The sequence below is a fragment of the Aotus nancymaae genome, unplaced genomic scaffold, assembly GCF_030222135.1.
Source record: "Aotus nancymaae isolate 86718 unplaced genomic scaffold, 86718_ANA_hifiasm-v0.15.2.pri h1tg000006l, whole genome shotgun sequence".
NCBI lineage: Eukaryota > Metazoa > Chordata > Mammalia > Primates > Aotidae > Aotus > Aotus nancymaae.
The window spans coordinates 50,016,308-50,027,665 of NW_026988417.1; the positions used below are offsets into that span (position 1 = coordinate 50,016,308).

At 40.7% G+C, this 11,358-nt stretch overlaps 1 pseudogene; it reads left to right on the top strand.

Moving 5' to 3' along the window:
• The first annotated feature begins 4,878 nt into the window (after positions 1-4,878).
• On the top strand, positions 4,879-5,560 carry LOC105709224 (casein kinase II subunit beta-like; annotated as a pseudogene).
• Positions 5,561-11,358: the final 5,798 nt, after the last annotated feature.

Here is an 11,358-nt window from a genome sequence, read left to right on the forward strand (position 1 = left end):
CTGCATCTGAAAAGCACATCTCATACTCTCTCCACATTTCACCTTCCCTCCCTAAAGCATGCATTGCAGCCAGAATACACAGAACCTATCTGTAGAAATTGCATGGCTCTTCAATGGAAAATGCCCAACACTGCTCAATGTGCTGTGGTTTCCAGGTGAGATTAGTTACTACCCTTTGTGGAGTGCTGACTAAAGGGAAGTGTTAAGCAATGTTCACACTTTATCTCATTGAAACTTCACCTCAGATGGGATAACTCATAAGGAATAGAAGTTTATTTGGCTCACAGTTCTGGAGGCTTGAAAGTCCAAGAGCATGAGGCTGACATCCAGCGAGGGTCATTCCATCATGGAAGGTGAGAGGGAGCTGAAGCAAAAGCAAGAGGAAATCAGGCACACTCATGCTTCTTTATTTGAGACAGAATCTCTCTCTGTAGCCCAGGCTGGAGTGCAGTGGCGCAATCTTGGTTCACTGCAACTTCCAGTTCCCTGGTTCAAGTGATTCTCCTGCTTCAGCCTCTTGAGTAGTTGGGATTACAGGCACGTGCCACCACGCCCAGCTAATGTTTGTATTTTCAGTAGAGATAGGGTTTCACCATGTTGGCCAGGATGATCTTAATCTCCTGATCTCGTGATCCACCCGTCTCGGCCTCCCAAAGTGTTGGGCTTACAGGCGTGAGCCACCTTGCCCGGCCACACACAGGCTTTTATGAGGATCCCAGTCCCATGATAACTAACCCATTCTCACAATGACGACATTCATCCATTCATGAAAGCAGAGCCCTCGTGACCTAATAAACTCTGTAAGTCCTCATCTCCCAACACTATTGCATTGCCAAGATTTCAACATGAGTTTTGGAAGGAGCGTTCAAAGCATAGCAATCCTCTTACTAGTCCCTCCTTCGCAGGTAGGAAAAATAAGCCCCAGATAAGTAAGAAAATTGCCCAAGAATTGTCACAACTGTAAGAGCTAGAGGTGGCGTTCAAACAGGGATTCAGACTGTAAAACTCATGCTGTAACCTCTGGGCTATTCCAATCTGGCCCTGTCAGAACAGTGGAGGAGCCCTTTCTTATACTCCTACATTTTTGCACTCCAGTATTTCATCAAGATCTGTGTTAAGTTTCATTTCTATTACTTTTGTTTACATTCTCTCTCCTAAATTGCTTTAATCTCTAAATCCCTGTTATTACATTTCTTCCTCTTACAACTCTGGCTTTTCTAAATATGCCTAATATCAAGCCATGATTAAGGTCCTAACCCTAGCTCACATGCCCAAATCCTGAAAGCATCAAAGCAAAGCTGCCCAAGGCAGAAGCACAAAAAAATGGAAATGTAATACTGGCATTTCAGCGATATGTTTGGAGCCCCCACAAAGAGTCAAATGCTGTGCAGTACATACAAAGATATCCCCTGTTCTCTAGATGGGGTCTGCTGATGCCGCTTCTTTTGAAAAAGGATGTTGTGCTCTCACTGTGAATTTATCCAGAGATCACTGCTGTTGCAGATGGCTCCTGCCCAGTAACATTCTGTGGGCATTTTAAGCCCAAAGGAAAAGTAGGTTTATTTCCACAATACTTTAGGCATTTTCACAGTGACAGCTTTAAGAGTGTTCTTAGGAAAAGGTCACTGGTTATCATGTCTTTTGTCGGCAAGTATGTAGGAAAGAATAGGCCTTGAAGTTCTTTTCAAAGGTCGCTCAACTCTGGAGCTGGCTAATGTCCCTACAGCTATAGGCCTTGGGCCGAGGACTTCCAGAGCACTGGGAGGCCATCTGCAATGCCCGTGGTAAAGGAATGGGCCCCAGCTGTTGTGGGACGCCATGGGAGAGACTGGGGAGAAGCCAATCTCAAGGGCAAGATGATCTGCCTTCCGTTGGATCATAGCACCCAAGGATACTTGTTAACCACCTTGAACCTGCTCAACCTTCTCTGTGTTGTATGGGCATAATTGTAGTTGGATACTTATGAGAAATGAGTCACCATATTCATTCATTCTTCCTGACTTCCAGCAATTCACTTTATTTTATAAATCCTTTTTGACTGCGTACTATAGACGAGCAGTGTACTAGGAACATGGGATGTGCATGATGAATGTCATCCTGTGATTTCAGCTCACTGTGGGAAACAAACAAAAACAAGTAGTCATTGTAATTAGAAGCATATTTACTATGAAGTTAATGAAACATAAGCTGTGAGGTCTCTCACTTGCCTTCCAAGGCCCTGAGGGGATGTGCATATGGAATGAGGCTGGGGAGCTGGCTACAAATTTATCCATAAGCTCACATGTTTTTGTAAAGTTTGGGAAATGCAGTATTTTTTTTCTTTTTTTCTAAGAAGAGCCATAGTTTACAAAGCAATATATATTTGCATTCTGTTTCTTAAATGAAGTTCCAGTAAATATATAACCTTCACTCTGCTTACAATGCAAAGAGCCATGCATAGATTACCACCTACCAACAGGAGCAAAAACTTCATTCTGGCCTTTTGTGGAAAAGTAAATGTGAGACATGTCTGCACTTGTTGTAAACAAACCTGTTCTCATTTGCCTATTTTCTTTCACAATTGCTCCAGGTTTTCTTATATGCAAATAACAGTTGATAACACTCGGCCTGGGGTGGCAGAGGAACCTCTCCATCATTCAAAAGTAGAATTCAAAAGTAACCATGAGAGCAACTCATTGTTCACTGAAAATCTGCCAGTTTAGCTTCCCTGCCTTCCTTGCCACAGAGAGAAAGAAGGGAGGGAATAAAGAATGATTGGCAAAGCAGCGTTAATATTATTCTGAGGCCAGATGAACTGGGATGTGGGTGAGATCTTGAGATGAAAATTCAGCTGCAAGAAAATGAAAAGGAAGCCACAATCTCAGGACCTGAGGAGGCAGGGCTGGCTACCGGGTAATGGGCTGGAGGGAAATGATGGGAGATTACAGTAAAACCACCAGGCTTGCTGTGGCAAGGATGGAGATGTTATCATCAGCTCTACAGCAGAGAAGCCAGCTGTGATCTGGACATTTTAGGTTGGAGATTTTGAGTCTGACTTCTTTACAAGAACATCATGATCTCTACAAGAGAAAAACATGACAATAGGCAATAAGCAGTGTTAGGGGCTGAATTGTGACCCTCAAAATTCATATGTTGAAGTCCTAACCCTCAGGACCTCAGAATGGGACTGCATGTGGACGTAGGGTCTTTATAGAGGTCATGTAATTAAAATGAAGTCATTAGGATACACCCCAATCCAGGATCTGGTGTTCTCATTAGAAGAGGAAATTAGGACATTGACACATGCATGGAAGACCATGTGAAGGCACAGATCGACAAAGGCCATCTGAAAGTCAGAGGAAAAGTCCTGAGGAAAAGAAACATGGCTGCTCTTGGACCTCCCTGCCTCCAGAACTGTGAGGAAATGCATACCTATTGCTTAGGCCACCCAGTCCGTGTTTGTGATGGTGGCCCTAGCAAACAAATACCAGCAGTTACTGACTTCAGCATTTAGTCTGTCCATCCAGCGACAATGGCGCTCCAACTCAGGAGTAGCCCCCAAGAAAAGAAATCCTGGATGATCCTGGACAAATGAGGCACTTGCCATTTTTCCTGGTACTTCCACTCTGTGTGCACATTGGACTTGACAGTTTTGCCTTAATGTGACAAAACCCCACAATTTACCAATATGAATTTTGTGAGTCTGAAACCAGTTAGAGGAAAAACTTCATTCCAACCATATATGTTTTCTAGTTACAAAAACAGTAATTTGATGACAAAGAGTAGCAAAGACTTAATTGATGGGTAGACTGACAGATGATTAGATATGTACTACATAGAGATAGAAACACATTTTCCCATTTTGTTATTAAAATAATTTATTATAGAAAATTTGGAAAACAGAAGAAATAGGAGGAAGCAAAGCAAATCATGCACAGTTCCACCAGCCATATACAACTATAGCCACATACGACTATCATTCACAGTCTGGTATGTGTCCTTTGTGGGGAGTGAAAGGAGCAGGACAGGAAAAACAAAATCTCTTAACAATCCCAATATCAAAAGAAAGAAACTTGAACATTTTGTTGTAAATCCTCATGGCTTTTTTCCCTTTTGCTTCTTATGCAAGGTTGTGATCACACAAAATATACTGATCTGCAAACAGAATTAATGTTCTGAAAATCCATAAAGTGAAAGAATCACTCATTTATATTGCCTTTCCTACAAAAACTGTATTTTAAGAGAAATAGCTGATGAAGAAAAGTTCTTTTTTTTTAGAGACGGAGTCTTTCTCTGCCACCCAGGCTAGAGTGCAGTGGTGCCATCTTGGCTCATTGCAAACTCCGCCTCCTGGGTTCAAGTGATTCTCAGCCTCCTGAGCAGCTGGGATTACAGGCAAGTGCCACCATGCCTGGCTAATTTTTGTGTTTTTAGTAGAGACAGGATTTCACTACATTGGCCAGGCTAGTCTTGAACTCCTGACCTCAAGTGATCTGCCTGCCTTGGCCTCCCGAAGTGCTAGAATTACAGGCTTGAGCCACCACACCCGGTCAGGAAAGTTCTTTTTTATAAAAGTAGAGAACGTTGGTCCCTGTGGAGTAGCTGCTTTGGCTGGGCATGGAAGTGTCACCCACTGGTCTTTTTTGTTCCTCGATCTGCAGGCAGGATGGCCCACAGACAGATGGACTACTCAGACAAGTACTTCGAGGAGCACTCTGAGAACTGGCACACCACACTACGCAAACAAACTTGGTTAAAGTTTGTATGTTGCATTAAAAAGAAAAAAGTAGAAATGCAAGCCATCGACTGTAGACTGAAAAAAATTATTTGTAAAACATGTTTGCTGCGCTGTGGCAGTTGCCGCCGTTCTTTGGAACTAGCAACTTCCCTACCCACCCCAGTCCTGGTCCCCGTCCAGCCGCTGACGTGAAGATGAGCAGCTCAGAGGAGGTGTCCTGGATTTCCTGGTTCTGTGGGCTCTGTGGCAATGAATTCTTCTGTGAAGTGGATGAAGACTTCATCCAGGACAAATTTAATCTTACTAGGCTCAATGAGCAGGTCCCTCACTATCAACAAGCTCTAGATATGATCTTGGACCTGGAGCCTGATGAAGAACTGGAAGACAACCCCAACCAGAGTGACTTGATTGAGCAGGCAGCCAAGATGCTTTATGGATTGATCCACGCCCGGCTACATCCTTACCAACCGTGGCATCGCCCAGATGTTAGAAAAGTACCAGCAGGGAGACTTTGGCTACTGTCCCCGTGTGTACTGTGAGAACCAGCCAATGCTTCCCATTGGCCTTTCAGACATCCCAGCTGAAGCCATGGTGAAGCTCTACTGCCCTAAGTGCTTGGATGTGTACACACCCAAGTCATCGCGGCACCATCACACGGATAGCGCCTATTTCGGCACTGGTTTCCCTCACATGCTTTTCATGGTGCATCCCGAGTACCAGCCCAAATGACCTGCCAACCAGTTTGTGCCCAGGCTCTATGGTTTCAAGATCCATCCGATGGCCTACCAACTGCAGCTCCAAGCCGCCAGCAACTTCAAGAGTCCAGTCAAGATGATTCGCTGATTCCCCACCCCACCTGTCCTGCAATCTTTGACATTTCCTTTCCTTTTTACCACCGTTTCAGGAACCCTGTATGGTTTTTAGTTTAAATTAAAGGAGTCATTATTGTGGTGGGAATATGAAATAAAGTGGAAGAAAAGGCAAAAAAAAAAAAATGTTTGACAAAGGACTAATGTCTAAAATATATAAAGAGCTCTTACAACCCAATAATAAGACAATTTAAAATGGGCAAAAATTTGAACAGATCTTCACTAAAGAAGATATATATATCACATATCCATAGCAAATAAATACATTAAAATGCTCAACATCATTACTCATTAGGGAAATATAATTTAAAATCACAATGAAATACCTCTACACATCCATGAGAATTACTAAAATTTATTTTTGTTGTTTATTTTTGACTTTTTGAGATGGAGTCTCACTCTGTCACCCAGGCTGGAATGCAGTGGCCTGATCTCTGCTCACTGTAACCTCTGCCTCCCAGGCTCAAGAGATTTTCCTCAACCTCATGAGTAGCAGGGATTACAGGCATGTACCACCACACTTGGCTAATTTTTTGTCGTTGTTGTTATATTTTTAGTAGGGATGCAGTTTCACCATGTTGGCCACCCTGGTCTTGAACTCCTGACCTCAAGTGATCCTCCCACCTTGGCCTCCCATAGTGTTGGGATTACAGGTGTGAGCCACCATACCTGGCCAGAATGACTAAAACTTAAAAGACAAAAAAAAATGAATGCTAGCAAGGATGGGAAGCAGCAAGAACTCTCATACGTTGCTGTTCAGAAGGCAAAATAGTACAGCCACTTTGTGAAGTAAATTGTCATTTTCTTATAGAGTAAAACATATGTTTACCAAATGACCCAGCAGTTCCTCTCCTAGGTATTTACCCAAGAGAAATGAAAACACGTGTCACAGAGACATTTGTATGCAAATGATTGTAGCACTTTATTCCTAAGAGTTCAAACTGAAAATAACCTAAGTGTCAATCATTGAATGAATAAAAAATAAATTGTAATATAGCCATACGACAAAATACTACTCAGCAATAAAAATGAATAAAACTGCTGATATATACAACATGGGTGAATGTCAAAAGCATGATGCTAAGTGAAAGAAGCCAGACACAAAAGGCTACACCTATGATGATGTGTATATGAAATATTATAAGAGGAAAACCATAGTGACATAAAGCAGATCAATGGTTGTTAGGGGCCAAAAATGAGGAGAAGGGGATTATTGACTGCAAAGAGATACGATGAGAATATTTTGAATGCTAGAACTAGCCTGTAACTGGGTTGTGGTGCTGTACATTTGTGATGATACTACATATACTATGGTGCTTATATACATATGTGATGTTATATACTGCATATATTTGCCAAAACTCATTCAATGGTATACTTGAAAAGGGCAAAATTTATTTCATGTATATTACACTTTAGTAAAGCTGATCTGACAAGTTGCTCTAAGAAGTCATAACAAATGAAAGGAAAATGGGGATCACAGAGGCAAAAATATGTAACTGCTTTCACTATTCATATTTAGTAGTGGTAAAGTTCCTGCTGCTATTCTAAAATGGTTTGGTGTGTAAGGTGGGGTGAAACCAGTGAATAACTGTGGGTTATTCTTATCCTAACTTCCCTTGTTTCCTTGAGAACTGATGCAGGATTATCAGTACAGAAGATATAGATGCAATAGAGAAGCAGTTAAGTAAAACCCCAGTCTAAAGTGATACAGGTATATCAGTATGAACAGATAAAGTACTTTGTTAATTAAAATGCTATGGAAACAACAACTCACTATGGAAGAGTACCCCAGCACCCAATCTCTCATCTTGAAATTCCATTTCCCATGAATAGAAGGCAGGATTTCTTGGAGAAATGTTCGTAGTCGTCCTGGAGTGGGAAAGGTATGAGATAAACCTGAAGTATTCTGTCGAACCTGACAGTGAAGAAGCTATCAAAGACTTCTCGGATCATGTCAGCTCTATTCAGGAATCAATTTAAAGAGGCTCCCACTGGCCAAGAAAGGGAGAAGTGGGCTTCAAAAGGATAAGAATTACATGGATTAAAAGTCCACAGATATATTTAAATGCATGTTTATCATGATGCTTAAATTTCTTAAAAAAATGTTCACCTGAAGAGGACAGTGATCTGATTCATTGCATTAAAAAATGGTAAATAAAAAGGAAAAATAAGCATTTATCTTGCCTTTCCTATATGGACTCATTTGGCAACCAAAAAGCAGATGAGAAAAGTCTCTCTGCAAAATTGTTCCAGCTAACAAATGCAAACAAAATGATAGGACTAGAATATCACCATTCATCTACTCAAACATTCATTGGATTGAGGTATTTGGCATCAACAGCTGCTAACATTAAAATAAACAGAGCAAAAATGAGACATTATCTGTCTCCTGATGAAAGAACACACCCCCATTCGTTATAGTTTTGCCAAAGGGTTCAAACTCAGGTCTGCTCAAATCTCTGAAACCAACTGTCAAGTGTTAGGAAATACAGAGGAAAGAAGAACAGGCTAAGCTGCACCATGGGCATGCGATCAGCAAAGCCAGACCCTGGAAAACCGTGGGAAACATGCTCAACAGCCCAGATTATTTCACAGATACATTACAAGAAAAAAAATGTAATGGAAAGATAAGCCTGGAGATTAAAAAAGGTATAGTGACATTTCAAGTTTAAAAATAACTGGGAAGACTAAATTCTGGTGTCTTGGTTAATGAAATTGTGAAGAAACACAAGGAAGTAATTACTACAAAAATCAGAATAGTGATTATGATTAGAGCATATTATAGGCTGCTGAACCATTTATCCCCAAATTCATATGATAAACTTCTTACCCCCAGAAGCTCAGGATGTATTTGGAGACAGAGTTTTTAAAGAGGCCATTAAGGTTAAATGAGGTAGTACTGACCACCTCATAGGATATAGGATGACCACGTCAGGACACAGCCAGAAGATAGTCATCTACAAATCAAGAAGAAAGACTTCAGGAGAAACCAAACCTTCTGGCTTCTTATCAGGGACTTGTAGCCTCCAGAACTGTGAGAAATACATTTCTGTTGTTTAAGCCTCCCGGTCTTTAGTATTTTATTACGGCAGCCCTAGTGAATTAACTCAGAGGGAGATGGGAGTTCGGATTGGATGGGGCACAGATAGGGCACATTGAGGTGGCTAACAACGTTTGATTTCTTGCTGTAGGTGGTGGTTACACAGGTGTTTGCCTTATAATAATTTCTAACTTGTACATTGCTTTGAGTGCTTTTCTGCGTCTGTGTTTTATTTTATAATAAAAGGGCTGAAAACAAGAGTGGAAACAACCATTAGTTGGAAACAAAGATTATCCAGGCCACAGAAGTGGGTGGCTTGGATTAGGGTGGTGGTAGAGGGTTTGCAGACCAATGGGTAGATTCCTGGCATGTTTTCTAGATAGGAGGATATGAAAGAGGAAGGAGACAAAGTAGCTGCCACTGGGGATGGGAGCAGGGGAGTGGGTGAGGGTTTAGAGGAAACCACATTGGTGGTAAGTTGAAATCTGCTAAAGCCAGGTGATGGGGATATGGGAGCTTATTATACTATTCTCCTTTTATATGTGCCGAAAACTTTTCATGTCAAAAAAATAAAATGAGGAAAACTGACAGCAAGAGACTGAAATAAAGTTGCTCTGTCATTATTTTCCATGAGTTGTGCCTATTTACTATTTCCATTGTCACTTTTAATCTTGGCCCATTTTTTCCCATGTGCTTTTCTGCTCTTGTTTCGTTGAGTTCCTTTGCATCCTGTTGAGGATGCTCAGTGAGTCTCTAAAATGCTCCTCTGATTCCAGTAGTAAATCATTTTCAAAGATCCTCTGTATCTTCAGGATGACATTACATTTTTCTTCTTTGATAATATACTTTGCCTGGCTTTATGTGGCTTTCTTTTCCCCTCTAAGGTTTCATTGTCAAATAAGGGGACACCTATCCCGACCTGTGCTTTCCAGTAGAATGGGTTGGAAAGATGGTCATTGGCTCCATTCCCTGTCCATCTGGATACTGAACCTTCTCAGAGCTGCAGCTCAATGGCATTTATATAAACGATTTCTAGGCCAATAGCTGGTGTCTGTTATTTTGGCCCTTTTTTTAGAGCAGCCAAATATGTATCCCAATGAATACACTTGGGTAATTACATGTCTTTTTATTCTTATCTTAGATTCTTAGTCCCCATTATCACTGACAAAATGTGCAATTTTTCCTTGAGGCATACACGGAGACCCCAGAGAAGAAACTCTCTCTTTCTCATGCCAAGGTGATTGCATACATTTGTGAAATTGAGCCATGGGAAGAGGAATGAAGCTGGGGGCAGCTTTCAGCCAGTTTATTAGGGGCTGCCCCATTTCAGCTGTAAAGTTCTTAGGCTAATATTACATGTGGCTCATAAAATGTATTCAAAGTTAGCTAGCCCCGAGGATACCACACCTCCAGCATCTCCCATCCATGCACCACTCATCCATCATCAGACACTTTAAAACTTGCTTGTAGATATTCTATTTCCTGAGTCCTGCTTTACCAGGATCCTGGAACTGTGAGCATTTCCCCAGTCTGTTAGAAATAGTTATGCTAGTCCTAAGATTTTGACAATAGTCTAATAAAAACTCCAGTTCCACTGTAATGAGATACCACTTTATGTCTATGAGGATGGCAATAATAATATTAATTTTTTTAAAAAACCCAAAGTTATAATTGTTGGTGAGTAGGTACAATTGGAATCCTTGAGCATTGCTGGTGGAAATACTGCTGTGGTACAGCTATGGCAGAAAACAATTTGGTGACTACTCAAAAGTTAAACACAGAATTACCATATGCCTCAGCAAGTCCGCTCCTGGGTACATATACAAAAAAATTGAAACTGGGGACTTGGACATATAGTCAGATACCAGTGTTCATAGCGGCATCATTCACAACAGTCAAAAAGTGGAAACAATCCAAATGTCCTTCAACAGATGAAGCAACAACAAAATGCAGTATACACACACCCTGAAATACTATTCAGCCATCAAAGAAATGAAATTTTGAAATATGCTGCACTATGACTAGACCATTATGCTTAGCGAAATAAGCCAGATGCAGGACAATACTGCGTGATGCCGCTTGTATGAGGTACCCGGAATAAGCGAATTCATAGAGACAGAAAGCAGAATAGAGGTTACTAGGGGCTGGGACTGGGGGGGATAAGGAATTATTGTTTAATGAGTAGAGTTTATGTTGGTGATGATAAAAGAGTTTCACTTATAGATAGTGGCAATAGTTATGCAAAATTGAGAATGTATATAATACCACCAGATTAGATACTTAAAACTGGTTAAAATGATAAAATATTGTATATATTTTATCACAAGAAAAAGGTATCCCTTTAAAACAAAAACAAACTCCAGTCTGTCACCTATAAAATTTTATGATGCCAATGACAATCATAAAAGTCTTTATTAGCAGGGTAGATGTCTTATCTCTAACATTACTGCGCTGAGGACTGCTGCATATAGTGAAACTGTCATGCAGTATGTGACCTACGCAACCTTACATAATGCCTCCAGCTCCTTCCTATCTAAAAGTGGTGAAAAAACGTCGCTTCATGTAATATGATTTTTTAAATATTTTGGATCAATTTGTTGGCAAAATGGCATAGGCTTTCCTAAACTCAAATAAAACATATGAAGAAGCTGGAAAAGTTGCAATCTTAAAACTAAAAATTAGAATTGGCTTTTGATCTATTGTGAGAATCTAACAAAATTCTCACTATC